Consider the following 22580-nt stretch of genomic DNA (forward strand, 5'->3'; position numbering starts at 1 on the left):
TTCCATTGGCAGACCACAACAATATGTACACTGATAGCTAGAAGCTGCTTGCTCATATACATACAGCATAGCTAACCTATGGCAGACTATAGCAAATCTCAACTGTGGGTAGTAACAAGGAAAAATAATTTGGCAGTATGAATATGAATAATTTAGTCAGAATATTTAGCTGCTTTTCCATCCAGGCAATTAAATATGTATCTGAGTATGCTTAAACAGAATAATCTGAACCTTTATATGCTTTCGATTAAACCAGTATTTTCCAACTTTGACAATTTCCAGTTGGGTAAACTCAGAACTCTTCCCAATAGCTACTCCGACTGGGAAATTCTGGGACTTCTAGTCTACACATCAAGCGGATGCCCAGATTGGGCAGAGCTTCATTGAAAGTGGAGAAGTCGATGTGGTGACTTTTAGTTAGTTTGGATATCAACTTTAACCTATGTCAATTAGCATGGGTAATAGCAAGAATTTGTGGGACTTGCAATTCCAAAGATGTGGGAAGGAGCCATTGCTATTTTAGTATGAAAGCATCCATTTGAAAGCATATACAGTGATCCCTCGTCTTACGAACTTAATTGGTTCCGGGACGAGGTTTGTAAGGTGAAAAGTTTGTAAGACGAAACAATGTTTCCCATAGGAATCAATGGAAAAGCTATTAATGCATGCAAGCCCAAAACTTACCCCTTTTGCCATCCAAAGTGCCCGTTTTTGCACTGCTGGGATTCCCCTGAGGCTCCCCTCCATGGGAAACGCCACCTCCGGACTTCTGTGTTTTTGTGATGCTGCAATTTTGCTGAGGCTCCCCTCGCTGGGAAACCCCACCTCTGGACTTCGGTTGCCAGCGAAGTGCCCGTTTTTGCGCTGCTGGGATTCCCCTGCAGTATCGCAAAAACACGGAAGTCTGGAGGTGGTGTTTCCCATGGGGAGGAGCCTCAGGGGAATCCCAGCGCAAAAATGGGTGCTTCGCTGGCAACAGAAGTCCGGAGGCGGGGCATCCCAATGGTGGCAGCTTGGGTTTGTAAGGTGAAAATAGTTTGGAAGAAGAGGCAAAAAAATCTTAAACCACTGGTTTGTATCTCGAAAAGTTTGTATGACGAGGGGTTTGTAAGACGAGGTATCACTACTGTATATTAAGCATGTTGTAATATATGGGGTTCTTCTTCTGAACTAAGTGAAATTTGTTTTCAGGAGTACCTTAATAAATATAAAACTGGTTGCAATCTCTATTGCTTGTTTTTGGAAAATGATATTTGCATATCTGGGATGAAATGATGGTACAATTTAAAACAATTTTGGAGGTCTCTGCTGCCCTCTGTTGGTCACCTGGATCTTTGCAGCTTAGGCGTGGTAAACCTTGATGGTAAACCATGGTAAACAAGAACAAGGTGTAAGGAAGGGTAAGCTATCTTCTTAATGTCTATCATTCAGTTATTCTGCCTGAATTTTATTGAATTTGTTGGAATGTTCATGAACTAGAAGAGTCATGTGGTAGCTCAGTCAGGCAGTGAGAGAAAAATTGATACTATGTGCAAAGAACTAAGCTTGGTGCTGGGTTTGGTCTCCAATCTCACTTGATCTCAGATAAGTCTGAGTCTGTCTATTTAAAATCTTCACTGTGCTAAGTATGCTCTCAGCTTCCTGTGAAGAAGAATGTATGGTACTGTAAATACAGTAGTATTTTGATATGATTATAAAGAAGTCATTTGAATCAGATAAATGCAATTGACTGAGAGCTTCTGATTTATTTTCTTCAACAGAGTTAAAATTCTCTGTCATAATTTATTTCAAATTACATTACTATCTCTAGAATGATTTCTTTGTGTTTCTCCACACATAAAATGATACTTTAACTTTGTAGTCATCCATAGGATTAAAAGCTAATTTGTCTCACTGATTTTTTCAATACTAAAGAACTACTAAAAATTAATTTCACTCAATGTAATGCTATTTTGACCCAAGAATAATTTGTACACAACATTTAGGGACAAGACTGTGGTAGATGGCAACCATGTATGTTACATTCTTCATGTTTTAGTTTTCAGTTTACAATTCAATGAGTTGCCATTTTAGTTAATTAAAAGAGTTGCTGGTAGTGGGGATATTAATAGAGAATTTTCTGCAAATCAGCTAGCTGAAAAAACTCTGCCTGGGCAGCACATTTTAGGGTTTGATGAATTTGAAGAACCAACCTTATTATTCGGTGTTAGTATTAAATTACTCCCTTTCATTTTAACTCATGATTTTTTTCAACTCAGATACTTTGAGCTTCATGATTTACCAATAAGGAAATAAAATGCTAAGCAGGAATAACTGTAAGCATGAGAATGAATTTTAAGCAGAAAGGTTTGACATTTATTTTTTTTGCTGTTACACTGGCATAATAATATTAACAACAACAACAGAAACAACAACAATAATCCATGCATTAAATTTCAGCTATGGGTTTTTGAGTTACCAGGAAATTTTGAGCACAATTTAATCGAGATTATTAAAAGCCACAGCAGTCCCACTAAACTGACTGCTTCAAATCAAGATGAGGAAAACAGTTCTGTTACTGATACTAATTAAAAATATTTTTGTAGAAGCTACAGTTACCATATTTTTTCTGTAGAGCACTTCAATAGGATAGGCAATAGCCAGCAATCTGGCCCATAATTCTTCACCCTCATTTTTCTCTTTCCTGTGCCTGAGAATCTATTTGAGGCTCTGACCATATGATAAATTCTGATCTGAATGCTTGTCACTTAGCAGTGTTTATGGAACGTTATACTGCCCCTCATCCAAATGTAGACATTTTATTAGATTGTTCACAAGATGTGCCCTGATTGTACCTTGAACTCGCTGCCCTGAGTCGCCATAGAAATAAAATTTAAAAAATAAATAAATAAATAAATAAATAATATTTGGCCTCCATTTTGTCCACCCTACTTTTGGGTCATCTTTTCTATAGTAGCCTTTCTTATAAGTTTTTGATTTTCCATTTTAATCCTTATTCCTTAATCCTAACCCTAACCCTGAGCCCTCTTCCCCCACTTTCATCTACTTTTTCATTCAGATTCATCTACTTTAATACATTTACATTCTTCTTTTCAGTTATCTGGTATCCAATATCTTTATATTTATTTCCATACAGCTTAACACCCAGTACTGTGAGTTAGTCTATCATGGCTACTATTGTTTTAAGTCCCCACTTAAGTCTATCCAAGTCTGATAAATTAAAATGTTTATGGGTTTTCTGTGTCAACACCTCTCTTCATCAGTTACCAGATGACTTACCATTTCAAGTAAAACCATCATCATAATATTTAAGATTTATGTGTAGACTGCTTTAAATAGACTACAATCCTACCGGTATTTAAGCATTCTAAAACTAATCTTTGAAGAACGCTGCTTCTGATGTCTTCCTTATGATGTTGCAGTGCTCTTGACATCTGGGTTTACAGCTTATTGTAAGAAGGGAATCCATGTAGATAGACAGACCCTCTGCAAATCTTTGGTGAATGCCTGGAGGTTGGCATGTGATCTTCAGGACCATTATTCTGCATGATTTGCATTTTAATTTAAAGAGGCTTTATAATGAGTTCATTGCTCAATTTTCATATTCTAAAAGACAGATATTAAACCTTTCAACCTTGTGGTATGCTTTAATAACATAGGGAGTTCAAGGACTTAAATCAAGGACTTTCCAACTACATTCTATTCTACATAGAATTTCTTCTAACATTTGTTGAATGATATGGAAATTATCACATTCCTTCCATATATTCATTATGGCCTCATAACTAAAAGCATATGCATATGATTTCATCTGAAACTTTTACTAAAGTATAATGGGATAGATGCTCATTCAGATGGAATTTTTGTTTCCTTAAATGTATTGTGATCAGAAGAAGCTTGGCAAGTATTGTCTATCCTAGAGTCCTTGTCCATTTCTATCTAGCCTAATCATAGTTCAAATATGCCCTGTTTTTACCCCCTATTGTGCTCCTATGATACTGCTTTCATCTCATCCTTAGCTCACTAGGTAAACTGAAATTGTCCATATAATGTTCCCTCCCATAGTTTCTTATTTTGATATTGCCCAATGACAATAGCTGTGTAAAATCTGTTAGGTTTCATCAGTCATTACTTTGAAGAAAAGGCAAACGCTTCCACAGGAACATGCAGCAGGCAAATTTCCCAACTGATTTTTCTCAGGAGTTATGATTTTAAAAACCCATATAAATTGCTCAAGAAACGCTGGGAAAGAATTCCAAGATGTTGAGGCTGGAAAACCAAAGAGACAGCACAATACCATTCAGCTGCAGTGTCACTGTGTTTAGAATGCACTATTTCAGACTGACTCTGCTCACTGTCAGGAGTTTGATTATGACTGGCTCAAGATTACTCAGCCTTCCATCCTCCTGAAGATGACAAAATAAGGACCCCATTTGTTGGAGGAAATATGCTGATTCTGTAAATCGCTTAGACAGGGCCGTAAGGCACTATGAAGTGGTACATACCATATTTTTCGGAGAATAAGACACACTGGGATATAAGACGTACCTTATTTTGGGGGGAGGAAAATGGGGAAAAGAATCTGCTTAACAGGTATTCATCTGGCTAGCGTTCTTAGTCTGGTCAGCTTCAGCACATTATTTTATCCCCTGGTTAAGGGCTTTAAAAAATATTCTGAGAAAGTAACAATGAAAGAGCGTACAAGCCAGTAAGAGTTGAGAACATCATTAGCACCTGGAAAAAAATAGTCTGAACAAGTAGAGCAATGGAAAAAACCCTGCAAAGACTTCGGACTTGGAAAATATTCTTCTTTGCAGAGAGTAACAATGAAAGAGCTTGCAAGCGAGTAAGAACTGGGAATATCATTAGCACCTGGTTAGGTCTGGAAAGAAACATTTGGAGCAAATAGAGAATGTAAAAAAAAAAAATCAAAGACAGGGTTTGGAAAACATTCTTTGCAGACAGTAACAATAAAGAACTTGCAAGTCGGTAAGAGCTGGGAACATTGTTAGCACCTGGTTATGGATGGAAAGAAACCTACTCAGAGCAAGTTAGAGTAATGAAAAAAAAACCTGCAAAGACTTAGGGCTTGGAAAATATTCTTTGCAGAGAGAAACAATGAAAGAGCCTGCAAGGTAAGAGCTGGGAAGATCATTAGCAGCTAGTTAGGGCTGGGGGGAAAAAAAGCTACATTCAGAGTATAAGACGCACCCTAATTATCAGCCTCTTTTAGGGAGCAAATAGGTGCATCTTATACACTGAAAAATACGGTAAGTCTTAGTGTTATTGCTATACCCAAAAACTATAGGACCATACTGCTTGGGCAAAGCTCAACTGAACCAGGCTGCTAACAAATCCGAAGCAGTTGAAAATAAGTCTGGTTTTTTTAAATCAGTCATGTACAAAGCTATTGAGTTATTCAAACTCTAATTTTGTTCTTTTGATCGATTAGCATGTGCCATAATTAAGCAAGTAACTTTTTTCAGTATTCATTTCATCAATTTTTTCCTTCCCTCCTTTCATTGATCCAGAAAGTTGTGTCGCCTGCAGAAACATGCACTTGGATCCAAACATCTGCATAAGTGGGTGAGAATGGGACTAAGTGATGATTTTGTTCATCATCCATTTACTGGACAAAGTAAATGTACCTTATATCACCTTCAGATTTATCCAATAAGATTCACTGAAGCACACTGGCTACAATATGGAAAGTAAATTCTTCCAAGGAGTGTGATGTTTTATTTGATTTGACCCTCAATTTATACCATGCTTAAAGTACAAGATATTTTGAAAGAAAACATTGCTGGATTATAATATCTTGTAATCTACTTTTTTCATATTGCTCCTTGTCGCCCATTAAATGAGCTGGGTGGGTAGCATTCTCATTTCCTTCCACTTTCCTTAAAAACATGCACAAGCAAAGCCACAGGTTAAAGTCATTCCATTGTTCCGTGTGAAGGTGATGGAGAGGACAAAAATAAAATAAACTAAAGTCATTACTTATTAACATCTGGTTTTCAAATAACCAGCCTCCATGACCATGTATATGTCAAATTGTTATGAAGATGACTTGGCACAAGAAGGAACATGGATTTCCTTTTTATAATATTACACAATTGAAAATTACTTCATTTCACCACTTAGTTCTTTTTCTCACTTAAACATGTTGAACATCTGGAAACAGTCAAAAGCTCAATAGAAGGATTTTCACACTACCTTTCCCTAACTCCCCACCACCCCCAATTCAGGAATAACTAAGGAAACATTTTTTTTAAAAAAAAATGCTAATATCAGGCTAGAAAGCCATGCCTTTTTCTTGGAGGGTCCTTCTGCAGATGACATTCATGAGTAGCTCACCTTTTTGGAGTTTGGCCAAAGAAACTTGATCTGAGAAAATGATAAATTACCTTTTTTCTAACATATATTTTAGCTGTTGTTTGCAAAATTATTTAAAACTGTTAGGAGACAAACTCTTAGCTGGGTATTAACCAAACTGTGAGCTCCATCACTGTAAAATCATATATGTGACCAGATATATTTCAGACATAATGTCTAATCAAAGGCTATCCCATCCAAACCTCTATATGAAGATCCCGTTTTGATAGGATGGCAGTCCAGAAAAATTACCTTTTTTCTTCTAAGAATATAAGCTTTTTCTTCTGAGTTGTGGCGTAGCTGGCCAAAAGCTGGAAGGGGTTTTGGGGGGGAGGTTGAGGTTAAAGACTTCGAATAAATATTAAAAGGAGGTGAAATTAATGCTGAATATATGCACAATTTAGGCAGGATTATGCTGCTTAACATGAAACATGTTTTTGCCAATGAGACATTGTAAGAGGCAGAGTGGTGTAGTCGTTAAGGTATTTGACATACTAATCCATTCTCAACTACGGGGATTCAATGGGTGACAGTAGGCCAATCACTTTCTCTCAGCTCAATCTACCTCATAGGATGATTATTATGAGGGAAAGTGAGAAAACGGAGCATTAAGACTCCTTTGTGTTCCAGAACAAAAGGTACAAGGAAAATCAAGTGAGAGTTAGAAAAACAGAAATGTTGATTATTTGTGACAGAATATCATGCTACAAGTACATATACATCTTTTAAAGTTTGACATTTTAATGGTATGTTAAGGCCCCATGGAATTAAAAAAAGACATATGTGCTCAGCTCTATGTAAATCATTGTATTGGCTTGCATAAAAATTGTGTGTGCATTCAAATAATAATTGCTTGGTAACATTCCAATAGAGAAAAATGTGTCTGAATATTTGTAGCTAAGTTATATTTTGACTCTAATGGTTCGATGTTAGCCTTTCCCTTAGTTTTCTTTCTTTTTTTAATTAAGTAACATCTTATTTTGTTGCATTGAAAACAAAAATGTTGATGCAGAGAAACAATTCAATTGTTAAACTGTAAATGTCTTTAAATATATTAGAACATTGTTTGCATTTTTGCCATTCACCCAGAGCATTAACATGTTGAACAAATATGCACATTGTTTTGTAAACTATCACCAGATGTGCTAGATGGTATCTATTTCTGAATAGGCAATGAGACTGTAGTTGTAGCTGTATCGATATTAGAAAAGATAATAAGAGATGCCTACAGAAGGGAACTGTGAGAGTGTAGTTCAGTCCAGATCAGGCATTTATTATGCAATTTACTTTGGCTTAGGGCAGGGGTGTCAAACTCAATTTCATTGAGGGCCACATCAGGGTTGTGTTTGACCTCAGGAGCAGAGTGGGCATGGCCAGTGTCGGCATGGCCAGCTTGACATCACTTGTGTCCGGGGGGGGGGGGTCTTTGATGACCCAAATGTTCTGCCAGCAAAAACAGGCTCCAGAGTTCTATTTTCACTGTGGCCCCCCGAACTCTTTTCTCACTGTCAAAGATTGGCAGGAGGCCATTGGAGCTAAAAATGGAGTGTAGGAGAGCCACACGTGGTCCTCCTGAGCTCCATATTTGCTGACAGAGGCACTGTGGGCTGGTCCTTTACTGTTTCTAGGATGGCCTCTTGGGCCAGATCTAAGTACCCCACGGGCTGGATTCGGTCCCTGGGCCTTGAGTTTTAAACCCATGAATTAGTGCTTTTCTATACTGTCCATTTGCCCATTGCCAAAATGGGCCAATGAGCATTTCTGGAGACAGGATGACATCCCTCTCAATTGGACTGAGATGGGTGGCTGCAGAAATTGAAAAATAAATGAGTAGAATAATCATATCATCTTCCCATTGCAGGTATGATCCCTGTGCTCATTTTCCTGCCATGGTTTGAACCACTCATTTCCTTTCTATATCAGATTAAGATACAAGCAATTCAGTGACAATTTTGCAGAGGGGAGATATATCCTCACAATTGAATCCAAGAATATTATAATTTCTAAATGTCTTCTAGAATTATCTTTACCAATAATACTACAATAGCAGCTTCCTTTGTAAACAGGAAGGTGATATTGCCATTTATGCAGTCATTTGAATAATATAGTGATATACAATGTTCCCTCTAATTTTTTTCGGTGTGGGCGGAAAAGTATAGTGTCTGAGCGGCAGTCCCTTTGGGACTGGGCGGCATAGAAGTATTTTGGGGCGCGCACGTACGCACGTGCACAACCTACAGGGAACAGTGGTGATATACACTGGTACCTCTATTTATGAACTTAATTTGTTCTGTCACCAGGTTGTTAAGTAGAAAAATTTGTAAGAATCAATTTTTCCCATAGGAATCAATATAAAAGCAAATAATGTGTGCAATTGGGGAAATTACAGGGAGGGTGGAGGCCCTGTTTCCTCTTAGGAGATTCCTAGAGAGGCCCCACGGAGGCTTCTCGCTGCCTTTTCCGGTTACAGTTTTGGAGGCTCTAGTTTGTAAGTGGAAAATAGTTCTTGAGAAGAGACAAAAAAATCTTGAACACCTGGTTCTTATCTAGAAAAGTTCATAAATAGAGACATTCTTAGGTAGGGGTACCACTGTATCATTTGATTTTTTAATTTTTTTTTTACAAAAAACCCCAGGAAAAGGTTTTTATTAGGTTTTTCTCCTGCAATTTTCTTTTCACAAAACAAGATGCTGCATTCCCTGTGCTACTGTAGCATTAATGGAGAAATAGAAATCTAGGAGACATTAGCGATGAACAAAGATTTTATAAAGCCATTTTTATTTTATAGTTGGTAGTTGTGCCTGCATCTATGTACATTTTGATGCTTTCACCTTATTCACATAAGTTTAATTTTGCATGTATGTCTAGTCTGTGTGTCTCTCTCTATATAAATAATGTCTAAGTATGCCTTTATATATGTGTGCATTCCTTTTGTATGCACAAACATATATACTACACAGAGAGAGAGACACACACACATACACAGACACACTAATATAATATAATATAATATAATATAATAATATAACAATACAATACAATACAATACATAACATAACATAACATAATATATTATATTAAGACACCCATTTAGCAGCTGCTGAAGGTAGTCAAATGGCTCATACTAATGAAAGGAAATTGTGTTGTTATAACACAAGTTGCAATGTTAAATGTGGCCCATAAGCCTCAAAAAGTCCCTTTTTTATACTATAAGGAATATGTGTACATGCTTAAATAAGGCACTATAAAATTAAAAGAAAAACCACTAGAAGACACAGCCTAATTCACTATTTCTTTTCTCATGTTTTCACACTGTGCCTTCCAGGTACAAAACTCCAAACTAGGATTTTTAACATTTTTACAATGTAATCTTCTTAGAGCTCAGTAGGTTATTTCCTTTATTGAGTAGAAAAGATTATACAAAGCACACACTTAAAGAAAGCTAAAATCCACCCATGCACGGGAAAAATGGAGAAAGAACACTGAAATCAAATTGTATAGAAATCCAATTAATAAATAATAAAATAATAAAATAAATAAATAACAAATTGTCTAAGAATCAAGTCATCACTCAGGACTGTAGATGAAACTGTTGAAAGGAAGGGAGATGGTCAAAAACCCTAAAATGATTGAATAACAGTTGCATATTGTGTTGCCATCAGTTCTGCCACTTTTAATAAGGTTTCTTCCATGCAGTAGGTTGTTCAGCCAGTAAAAAAAAAGACACAATACCCACCTTTTTATTTTCTATAGATGTACCAATTATAGTTGAGAGTTGGTAAATTATCCATTCAAATGGGGTGCAATATGAAAACATGCCTTTGGGAAAAAGGAACCCTTGAGAAAAAAATACAGTAGATTATAAAAAAGCTTCAACAAATTTGTTTTTAGATACAACAAAAATGTATCTAAAACCTCAGCTTTTAAGTATTTGCACATACCAGTTGTTTAGCATGGAAAATTTCAGAAATGCCTGAAATACGTATTGCATTCTCCAAATAGACTTCTCAAACATAATTGCAGGTTACCAAGTTCCCCTTGTTTTATTTAAAAAAAAATCAACAAAAAAAGAAACTTGTAATATTTTCCTCACTTCTCTTATTTAATAATTTTGTGAGCAATTACAGAGATTCACAAGTTACTCAGTCCTAAATTAAAATTGATTTTATTTAACAGTGTATTTTTAAAAATGAAATATTGCTCAAAATAGGGATGGAGAGCAGGCTATGTGAAATATATCATCCCAATCATCATTTCTAGGAATGCTTTGAAATTACAATACTGAATGTGACTACGTGGACACATCTATGTAACTTACTATGCCTTTCTGTTTGCGAGACCACCTCTATGCTTGTCTTACTAGGTTAGATAGAGCGAACAATGTATCTCTTCCTTAGATATTGTTACATGATGGAACTTTGGGGAAATATCATCTCATTGGTTGTTCTTGGGATCCAAGGATTCCCCTTTGTTCTGCCCCAGCTAAGAATGTAGTAAACATACAGTTTGTTCCAACTTTCTGTTATATCTCATCCTGACTGATAATCTTTGGCAAGTTGTTGGAAGTGATTTAGAGTCTACCATTTTATATACAGCACATCCATACATCAGATTGATTGACATCGCCGAAATGTTGGAAATGTAAAAAGGAGTGAGGAATCTACTAGCATTTATGGTGGACATATCCAAAAGTTAGAACTTTCTGGAATAATATCAGAAGTTAGTTGGAGGAAACTTTACAGAAAGTAATTGATTAAAACCAGAAATTTTCTTATTGGAGATATTTCGTGCAAAATACACAAAGGAGGAAAGATATTTAATTCTACACATAACCACAGTGGGGTGGATAGTATATGCCCCAAACTCAAAATCAGACAATATACCCACACCTTCTACGGTGATCAAAGATATTTGTTCGGAGATTTGAAAGCTGACGATGGAGGTACATGAAAAAGGGGGAATGGAATTCTATGAAATATGGAATAAAATGTATAACTGGTTAAAAGAAAATTCAAATTTAAAAATCTGGTTATAAAACAACGATGAATTAAAATAAACCCATAATTGTTTATGCTTTCTCTTTCTCAATTCTGGAAAATCAAATGAATGATATAACAAAATAAGATAAGAATTATAGACATCAAAAATATGATAAGAAAATAAATTAATTGTCTATACAGCTTTAAATATGTAACAAATGTCTCAACAAAGCAGTAAAAGTTATTACTTATTCATTGTTTTTGTTTTCATTGTATGTGCTTGTTTGTTGGTTGGTTTTGTGTGTTGGTTTTAATGTAGAAACTTAATAAAGATTATTTTTTTAAAAGATTGCTTTAATATTTGCCAAGTCATTTTTGACTCTTAGAGACCATATAGATAAATGTTCTCTATCAGTGTGTAAGATTACATTGTAAATTATTAGATTTTAAAAATATCAGTATAATCTTTCACTTAAACATTTGTTTATTAGTAACCAAAATTCTTTACATTCAGTGCAAGGCAGAAATAAGAGGAGGAAGAAAGATATTTGCATCTTCTTGCAGAAAATACATTTTTCACATTCAGTTGTGTGTACAAAGATGGCTTTGCAAGATTTCTATTTGATTTATTTTATAAGGAAAACAGTGCTCACAAAATAAGTGGCCCCTCTCAGCCTTTTCTATAATAAAAACTTAAAGTTGTATCAACAACATGTCACCCTGTAGAAAGCTAGCACCTACCCCCCTCCTAGAGGAATAAAATATTTTAGGAAATATCAAAAAGGCAGAATATTATATAGAATATCCCTGGCTGAGAAATGGAGAAACATTCCTTAAGGCAGAAAAAGACTCGCTCTTAATAGATCCCACCTTTGCCAATAAACTATCAAAGTCTGAGCCCAGCTCACTCATTTCACACACACACCCCTTTATCAATGGACAGTCTATACTACATAACAAAGATATGATTAGCCCTCTGCCCATCTCACCACATGACACCTGGGAAGGTTGTATCAGCTGGCACTCAATCTAGCCTGGGATTCAGGACAGCCTACAGAGTTGCCATTACATGGCCCCATGGGAGTCTGACAGCCAATCAGAGAGCATTTCAAGTAAAGGAGTGGGAGGTCCCAGGGTGGGACCCAAGAGAGGGCATAAAACCAAGGGACTCTCAGCATCTCACTCTTTTTTCTCTTCTTCTTCAACATCTTCAAGGCATGTGCTTCCCCTTTTCCCCAGGACTTCAGACCATGTGGTCCTCGTGTCCTCCATTAAAACCATCTTTCCAATCAGTGACCGTGTTTCCAGTATCTTTTTCCCCAGTTGGAACTGAACCCAAAAGGATATTCCTTACAAGAACTCATTATGGTGAGATAATGTTTCCATTTTTCTTATTGTTGAAAACTCTATATTTCAGTCCAGATTTTTAGAGAGATAATGACAAGATATTTTTCTAATTTTTCATCTGCTCATATCTCCTGTCTCTTCATGTTTTCTCCTCTATTTCCCACTCACAACATGAGTAATGTTTCTATGAAATTAATTAATAATTTAAATTAAATAATTTAATTTAATAATTAATAAGGCATTTGATAACATAGACTATAACCTACCAATAGGTAAAATAGAAAAATGTGGGTTAGACAGCAACACCACCAGATGGATTCAAAACTGGATGACCAACTGCACTCAACATGTAGTGCTCAATGGAACTGCATCTACATGGAAAAAGGTATGCAATGGAGAATCCCAAGGCTCTGTTTTAGGCTCAGTACTCTTCAGCATCTTCATCAATGACTTGGATGAGGGGATAAATGGGGAACTCATCAAATTTGCAGATGACACCAAACTGGCAGGGATAGCCAACACTCCAGAAGATAGGCTCAAGATACAGAAGGATCTTGACAGATATGAACATTGGGCACTATCTAAAAAATGAAATTCAGTGGTGAAAAAAATAAGGTTCTACATTTAGGCAAGAAAAACAAAATGCACAGGTATATGTGGTACCTTGCTCAACAGTAGTAACTATGAGTGGGACCTTGGAGTCCTAGTGGACAGCCATTTAAATACGAGCCAGTAGTGTGCAGCATCTGCCAAAAAAACCAACACAGTTTTAGGCTGTATAAACAGAGGGATAGAATCAAGATCACATGAAGTATTAATATCACTTTACAATGCGTTGGTAAGGCCACACATGGAATACTATGTTCAGTTTGGGTTGCCACAATGCAAAAAAGGATGTTGAGACTCTAGAAAGATTAGAGATGATTAGGGGACTGGAGACTAAAATATATGAGGAATGGTTGCAAGAACTAGGTATATCTAGTTTAATGGAAATAAGAACTAGAGGAGACATGGTAGCAGTGTTCCAATATCTCAGGGGTTGCCACAAAGAAGAGGGAGTCTGCACCTGAGGGCAGAACAAGAAGCAATGGGTGGAACTAATCAAGGCGAGAAGCAACTTAGAACTAAGGAGAAATTTAAATTAATGCGTGAAGTTGTAAATGCACCAACAATTGAAGTTTTAAAGAAGATGTTGACTAACCATTTGTTTGAAGTGTAGGGTTTCCTACCTAAGCAGGGGGTTGGACTAGAAGACCTCCAATGTCCCTTCCAAGTCTGTTATTCTATTCTATTACTTGACCTGTCCACAAACTTCTTTTTCTGTTTGTTATACAACCATAGTTCCAGCGCTCTGGAATTTTGCACAATATGAAAGTAAATACAGAAGCAATGTGCATTCCTAAGGGAACTTACCTAGGAGGCACTAAACTAAGTGAAAAATGATATTCACTATTGACAAAGAAGCCATCATGTCCAAAGCCTCATGGATTTAATTCTGTAGAACATTTATAACTTCACTTTACTGGCTAAGAGAGGTAAAAATGTGGTTCTCCGTACAATAGCAAGCTTTCATCACCTGGAGGCATGTGAAATTATCACAATTAATTATATGAATTGCACATTAAAAACACCATCTGGATACAGCAAAAGGCACTGTCCCATAAGCCTCTGTGGCAGAGAAACGCAGTTTGTTGCCCCAATGAACAAGATGTTAATCATCAGCATCAGCTGTTGATTAAAACAGAATAGAAAAAATAAAAATTGAGAAAGCTGAATTTTTTTCTCCTCCTCTTCAAAAAAATTACAATCCAGTTAATACGCATGACTGTCATAAAGAAGAAATAAAAATTATGGATTTTTATATTATAGGGCCTTCCTTCCCACCCTCCCTCCCTTTTTTTCTTTCAGCTACTGCAATCAAGTAACTCTTGACATTCTCTTGATCTCATCCCCAATCCATAGTAGAAGCACGCCCCTTATTGGCCTCTTAGGAATCGAGAGAGGGCAACAGTGGATAGTCTAAGGGTAAAGGTTTGGGGGTTAGGTGTTGATACTGCAGAGTTTGGTAGTGAGTTCCATGCATCAACTATTTGGTTACTAAAGTTGTATTTCCTGCAGTTGAGTTTAGAACGGTTTACTTTAAGTTTGCATTTGTTGTGTGCTCATGTTTTGTTGTGGTTGAAGCTGAGTAGTCATTGACAGGAAGGACATTGTAGCAGATGATTTTATGAGCTCTGCTTAGGTCGTGTTTAAGACAACAGAGTTCTAAGATTTCTAAACCTAGGATTGTGAGTTTAGTTGTGTATTCTGTTGCGAGTAGAGGAGTGGAGGGCTCTTTTAGTAAAGTATCTCAGGACATTTTTTAGAGCGTTTATGTCCCAAATGCGGTGTGGGTTCCAGAAAGATGACTTGTATTCAAGGATTGGTCTGGCAAAAGTTTTGTATCCTCTGGTTAGTAGTGTGAGATTACCGGAGCAGAAACTAAGTAGGATTAGGTTAACAACTCTTGAGGCCTTTTTGGCGATGTTGTTGCAGTGAGCTTTGGCACTTAGGTCATTTGATATCAGTATTCCAAGGTCTTTAATGGAATGAGGGTTGTCCGCAAGGTCTTGTTTATTCAGCAACTTTAAGACTCGTGGACTTCAACTCCCAGAAGTCTCCACCCAGCATAGTATAGCATAGCTGGCTGGAGAATTCTGGGAGTTGAAGTCCACAAATCTTAAAGTTGCCAAGTTTGAAGACCTCTGGACTAGAGGAAAACACTTATATGGTTGTCTGGCTGTGCCCTAAGGGAGGCATTATGGATTGTGCTTAGTCGATATAATGTTACTGTCTGGATTTCATGAAGAATTTTCTAACAGCTACCATTTTGTGGTGAACATCTTCATTGTAAATCAGGAAAAATATGACTTTAAAAGGAAAAGACAGAGGTTTGGAAACTTTAAAAGTATTTGATTAGCAGAGGCTTGCCAAGCTCCAATATTATTGACAATAATTTGCTCTAAGTATCATAACTCTTTTGGCTTTATGAGCAGAAAAATTAAGACAAAAGATTTAAATTTCCTGCTGAGGAATAAATATGATTTAGAGATGGCAGATGTACATGGATCAGTGTGCCATTTTGTAATTCTTAATAAAAAATTACACATGGAGATAGTAATACCATATTTTTCAAACTATAAGACACATCCGTGCATAAGACATACCTAGATTTTAGTGTGGAAAACAAGGAAAAGAGATAAGTAAGGAAAAAAAATGTCCTCTCCATCCGTAGGAGCACTGTGCAAGGCTTCCCAAACCCTCTGCACCCTCTGTTTTTCACAAAACTGGGACAATTTTTCATCACTTTTTGCAAAAAATGGAGCATGCAGAGGGTTTGAGAAGCTTGCAGAATGCTCCTGGGGGCTAGGGAAGGCAAGAACACCCCAAATTTTAGGAAAAATGGCCCATTTTTCAACAATGTTATGCAAAAATGGGGTGCACAGCAGGTTTGGGAGGTCTGCAGAGTGCTCCTAATGGCTGGGGGAAGGCAAAAATACCCCAATTTTTTTGCAAAAATTGGGATGTTTTGCCTCCGCCCCCAGCCCCCAGGAACACTCTGCAGGCCCGAAATGTTCTGTGCCCCCATTCTTGTGAAAAACAGGAACATTTTTCACAACAATGGTATGCAGGCTGGGCTTCGGGAGGCCAAAAATTATTGTATTTGGTGTATAAGACACACCAACATTTCCACCCTCTTTTAAGGAGGAAAAAGGTACGTTTTATACTCCGAAAAATATGGTATCTTGCTTTAACAATTCAAAAACAGCCTTCAATTCCATTCAAACTTATACATACCACTAGAAATTTATCCTTCCATCTATACGTTCACTAATTAGGACGATATATGGAAAGCAATTTGCTTAACTTATTAAAATAAACTCACAGGCAAATACGCAGCCATGAGACTCATAGGGGGTTTGAATCCCGAAAGCCATCATTCTACCCTTTAATTAACTTTTAATGACATCTTTAACTACCATTGCCTCCATTTAATTTAGCTTTCAGGCCATTGATAGGTACAGGTTTGCTTCAATTCCTAAACAAAAAAATACTTTCCTATGTACCGGTATGATAAATAAATACATAAAAAATAAAAAGCCCACTGTCTTGCCATAGACATTCCAATCATTTGAGGAGGGAAACTAGCTGTTTAATATTTATATAAACTCAGTGGTGGTTGCTCTTACCAGAAAATTGCACAAACCCAAGCTCAGGCATTCTGCTGCTATCTGTGGACAAAACAGCAATTCTCTCACTTACAGGGGGGGGGGGGGCTTAGGAGAATTTTGTGGGCTTTAGAAGAATTCTGCAAGGAAGTGGAACTTACAGTTAATTACTCCTGCACCCCCAAAAAACAGTTTTCTTAGGAAGACCTAGTTGCCACTTACCATAAATAACAAACTATTATTTCCTAAGCCAGTGATGGTGAACCTATGGCATGGGTGCCACAGGTGGCACGCAGAGCCATATCTCTGGCACAGGAGTTGTTGCCCTAACCCAGCTCCAACATGCATATGTTAGCCAGCCAGCTGATTTTTGGCACACACAGAGCCTATAGGAGGGCGTTTTTGGCTTCCAGATAGCCTCCATAGGGATGGGGAGGCCATTTTTACACCACCCCAGCTTCAGGGAAGCCTTTGGAGCCTGGGAAGGGCAAACCATGGACTTACTGGGCCCACCAAAAGTTGGGAAACAGGTCGTTTCTGGCCTCCAGAGGGCCTCCCAGGGGGAAGCTGTTTTCACCCTCCCCAGGCATTGAATTATGGGTGTGGGAACTCATGCATGCGCAATAGCATGCAGGCATGCTCTTTTGGCACCTGAGGAAAAAAAGCTTTGCCATCACTATCCTAAGCCAATAATAGTGCAATGGCAATCCTGGGCTTCTTTTCATTCTATCCATATAGATGCATTCCTACTGCCATTAAGTTGATTAAAACTAAATGGCAAAAATATTATAAAAATTACAGTATGTGTTTCAATGCTAGAAAAAGAATGAAGCATTGTATATGCTGTGTATCAATTAACAATGCAAAGAACAAAAATCTTCCAAAATTTTCTCTATGGATTAGATCTTGTTTCTGAGTAATGTTGCATTACAAGCAGGTGCTAAATCAAAGTACATCACAAGAGGCATGTACTTTGTTGTTCCTTTTGTTATCAAACTTTCACTCTGTTTAAACTTGTGTGGGAGGTTAAAACATTTCACTTGGCAAAGACATATGAAACTGTCTTATAATGATCTAAAGAGAGAGTTAATTTTGGATCGTATTAAAAATTGTGTATCTAAATGATTGTCTGCTCTCACTGGCTAAAATACAAAGTACAACTTCCTATGGCATAGAAGCCTCAACTCAGTCACCCTGAGTGACTGCCTTCTCACAGGAAGCTTTCCTTACAAGACTGGAAGGATTCTGGAATTTGAATCTATTTTTTCCTGCTCTTGGATGTTTTGTGTTCTTTCCCTAGTGGGAATAGGAAAATGAACTGAAAGAGGTTCAAACCATGTGGTTTGAGATGCCCATTTATATTTATCTTTTTAAAAATGGTATTACTAGAATTCAATCATTATGTGCTGGATTTTGACAGTACCTAGACTCATGAATGACTGCAGTTGCAAATATTTTGCAACTGAAAAATATAGAATCTCCCATTCTAAGATATTGAATTAAATTTTATTCATTCGTTCATTCATTCATTCATTCATTCATTCATTTAGTCTAATACACAATGAAGGTTATAGAGGATATACTCAAAGTAAAATATATCAGAGAAAGAATAGAAGAGAGTATATAGGAATAAATTATCTCCAATTGCCTGATCCTTTTAATTTGATATTCCAAGAATTACATTTGGAATGCAAGCTCTGTACATTTCAGTTAATTTATCATAATGTAGGAGCATGCTTTTAACCCTTTGTCATAGAGAGCTGTCACATTTAATTTTTCTGAGGAATAATGGCATCACTTAGACAAAATCACATTTGTCTGCTAAAATACCCTCAAAATGTAATCCAGGCATATGTTGGTAGTTCACCTGATTTTTTAAAAGTCATCTCCACTAAACAGAACTAAAAAGTGGTTTAATTCGGGTTATGTCAAAAGACTTCAGATTTCTTTCCTTATTTTTTTTCTTTAATCCTGTTCCTCAAGGATTTCAGGAAATTTTATTCCAAATAATCTTGTTTGTTCTCATTTTATTTTATTCTATATTATAGCAAGAATGACCCCTAAGGCAATCACATTTTGTGAACATCAAAAACTATATGAATGAATGCAGATCATCAGCTGCTAACAATGTAAGAAAGGTACTTGCTCAGCATTTTTGTAGAAAGGGAAGCAAATTCCAATTTTAATTAATGGCATAGTAACTTCCTTGACATTTTGATTTTTCCCATTTCTTTTCTTAGTATTTAAGATAGAAATGATAAAACAGTAGTTTAATTGAGAAACGTTTTTGGTTATTGAATTTTGGCACCAGGAAGCAGCCAACAAACCAACAAATATTTCAGGTTCTATTTTGCCAAATATTCTCTTAGAATTGTACATTAAAAAGAAAAGAAAATATTAAAAAGAAAATAACATAAACAAATAGCTTTTTTTTTTCTATTTGAAAATTGAAGTAAAATCACTCAGGGTAATGAAACTTATCCTCATGAAAGTTCTTAATATCCCAAAACCAATTGACAAGCCATTTCCATTAAAGCTGATAAAGAAGAGAAGCCAGCAAACCCAGAGTCCTTTTGAAGGCTCCAAATCATAGCTTAGACAGAGCTGATTCTCCTGGCTCCCAGCAAAACCTGATGGAGGCTGAATTTCAATAGAGATTCTCAGTTATCCGGGTCATCATGGTTGTCCCAAAGGTGCTTCTTTTCAGAACTGAAGAAGTTTCTTGGATGAGAAGTGAAATGTCTTCAAAGAAAAACCAGAAAGTTTTTCTGGTTTTTGAAAACTTTGAAAAAAAAGCACCTTTGGGATTGATGGAGGCTGCTGTTTTGTCTTGTTGCAAGGAGCATCTATAAGGACGCTCTAGCCCCGTGATGGCAAACCTATGGCATGTGTGCCACAGGTAGCACCTGGAGCCATATCTGCTGGAATGCAAGCCATTGACCTAGCTCAGCTCCAGTATGTATATGGGTGCCTGCCAGTTGATTTTTAGCTTGCACAGAGGCTCTGGGAGGGCATTTTCAGCCTCTGGAGGGCCTCCTGGTGGTCAGGGAAGAGATTGGGGGCACATGGGGGGCATTGAATATGGGTCTGTGGGCACATGCATGCGTGCGATAGTGTGTGTGTGTATGTGTGCACTATTTCAGCACCTAGGGAAAAAAAGGTTCTCCATCACTGCTCTAGGCAATCCAGTCATCTCTTTACTCTGGAAAGGAACCTGGGGAACCAATTAATTCACTGCTGACTCCGCTTTCTGCCGTATCATTAACTCTGCTAAAAGTGAAGTTATCTTCAGTCCACTGTTGCTTCCCACAGTGTTTGCCATTTTGGAAATCTTTGAAGACGTGGTTGTTTCCTTGGGCATGGTATCTGGACAGTGTGAGCCTATCAGTGTGATTTTTTAAAAAACAACAACAAAAATGTGGCTGTTGTTACCGCAGTTGGCTAGATTACCCTTGGGTGTTAGTGTGTTGCTATTGTCATGGTTTATATTTTTTCTCTTGTATTGTTTTTTAATAATGCTTTATGAGATGGGCAGCTGCATAAATAAAAAAATTGCCTATTTAACTCTCTCTATATATATCTATCTACCTTGGAAGACTTTTTAAACAACTGTTTCAAAACTATTTATTTTTTACTCACCCCTTCCTTATTGAGTATTTAGAATGAGAAAGCCTTTTTTCTTCCTCTCTTTGATACTGCCAAATACAACCATGTACTTCAGTGCAATTCCGCTCCTGTCTTCCATTATATCAGAGTCCCCCAAAGTAGTCAACACCGATTTCAGGGGTCAGTGGGACTAGCCATTATTGTTGTTATCATTTATCATTAGTAGTAATGAAATGTTTTTGGGTGGATGACAAATCTGAAACTTTATGAAAGGGTCAATGAGATGAAGCGTTTGAATTATATTACCAGTATACCGTGCAACATTAAACTACTCTATTTCCATCTAAGAATATCATTTTTTATTTTTTTAGCAAAGAATATCTATAATCAAAGAGCCCTGCAGACAACATGGGGACAATACAGAAATCTGAACCAACAAAAAATTTAAGACCTGGAACCTATCTGTTGTCTCTTTGATCAATGGAAAAGAGAATGCAATTGCTTAATAAAATACTTTGGGAACAATGGAACAACTTGCTCATGTTTTATTGCACTGTATATATATCTTAGCCCTTAATGATTATCATTGAATGTATAGCATAATGAATTCTTCTTCAGGATTTGCATGCCTTGTAAGGTCAGGCAATGTGAAAAGATTTTGAACAGGGGTCTGTTTTTGCATTGTTTTAAGTCTTACGTAAACCCAGAGAGGCCCAGAAAAGGCAGGCTTTGCTCTGTTTCAGCATCTGGTCTCTCCCCAACCCCTTTTTAAAAAACCCTCTTTCTGGTAATGCAATGAAAAATCACTTCTAATTAAAGAAAAAATTAGCTTTCTTGCTCCCCCACCCTACATTTTTGCATAATTTGAGCAGAGTCCTTTGTGTTACATTCCAGAAGGCTTGGCTGGAAAGGAAGTTTGGGACACTAGTCAAAATGCACATTAATTTTATTCTTTGTGAAAAGCCAAATGTCATCTTCTATTTTAATGGGCAGAGCATGAGGAACTTTAAACAAAGGGTTTTGCTTTTTTGGGGAGGACCCAAAGTTTCTGATTAAAGTATTTACATTAGGACTCTATCACATGCTAGACCTATTTTTAACACACTGTGTAGCATGGGTGCATTGTGTGTGTTTGTGTCTATGTATGTGAAGGATAATTGTGCAAAGATAGCATTCATTTTAAGCAGTCTTTGAGATTTTTAAAGTTTGCAGTTCTGAAAGAAGCAATGTCCATTAAAAAGATAAAATAGGAAAAAGTAAGGTTGAATAAATAAGAGGAAATCAGATTTGTTTGTTTATTTATTTATTTATTGGATTTCTATGCCCCCCCCTCTCTGAAGACTCAGGGCAGCTCACAACATATGAAAAACAGTAAATTACAATAAAATTAATCCAATTAAATTAAAACTACATGCTTAACAAAAAGCCCTAATTGTATTAAAACTCAATTCCAGTCATTCTCGATGCTCGAATTCTAGTGGAAAAGGTTTGGTATGTTTAACTTTTGCTTTTGCAAGTACAGTGGTACCTCTACTTACGAACTTAATTTGTTCCATGACTAGGTTCTTGAGTAGAAAAGTTTGTAAGAAGCAGCAATTTTTCCGATAGGAATCAATGTAAAAGCAAATAATGCGTGCGTTTGGGGAAACCACAGGGAGGGTGGAGGCCCTGTTTCCTCCCAGGAGATTCCTAGAGAGGCCCCATGGAGGCTTCTCCCTGCCTTTTCCAGTTACAGTTTCAGAGGCTAGGGTTTGTAAGTGGAAAATAGTTCTTGAGAAGAGGCAAAAAATATCTTGAACACCCGGTTCTTATTTAGAAAAGTTCGTAAGTAGAGGTATCACTGTACAACAATAAACAATATCTTAACCACTGGATTTAGGAATGGGGCAGACATTAGGTTTCACTTGCAAATAGTGATCACATGACTGTGAGGTACTAATTGCCAATTGATTGCCAATACCTGCATCATGATCATGTGACCATGGGGACATTGCAACAGCCACAACTAGGATTAAAAATCTTAAATCCCCCTATTTCAGCACTGTCATATCTTTGAACAGTTGCT

The 22580-nt window shown here is 36.9% G+C and overlaps 1 long non-coding RNA gene across 1 annotated transcript; it reads left to right on the top strand.

Annotated features, from left to right (window-relative positions):
- Nucleotides 1-1344: 1344 nt before the first annotated feature.
- Nucleotides 1345-21025, top strand: LOC139165845 (uncharacterized). Its single transcript, XR_011558820.1, has 3 exons — nt 1345-1400; nt 12594-12722; nt 20887-21025. It is a non-coding gene; the product is annotated as an uncharacterized lncRNA (long non-coding RNA).
- Nucleotides 21026-22580: the final 1555 nt, after the last annotated feature.

Source organism: Erythrolamprus reginae, chromosome 3, assembly GCF_031021105.1.
Source record: "Erythrolamprus reginae isolate rEryReg1 chromosome 3, rEryReg1.hap1, whole genome shotgun sequence".
NCBI lineage: Eukaryota > Metazoa > Chordata > Lepidosauria > Squamata > Dipsadidae > Erythrolamprus > Erythrolamprus reginae.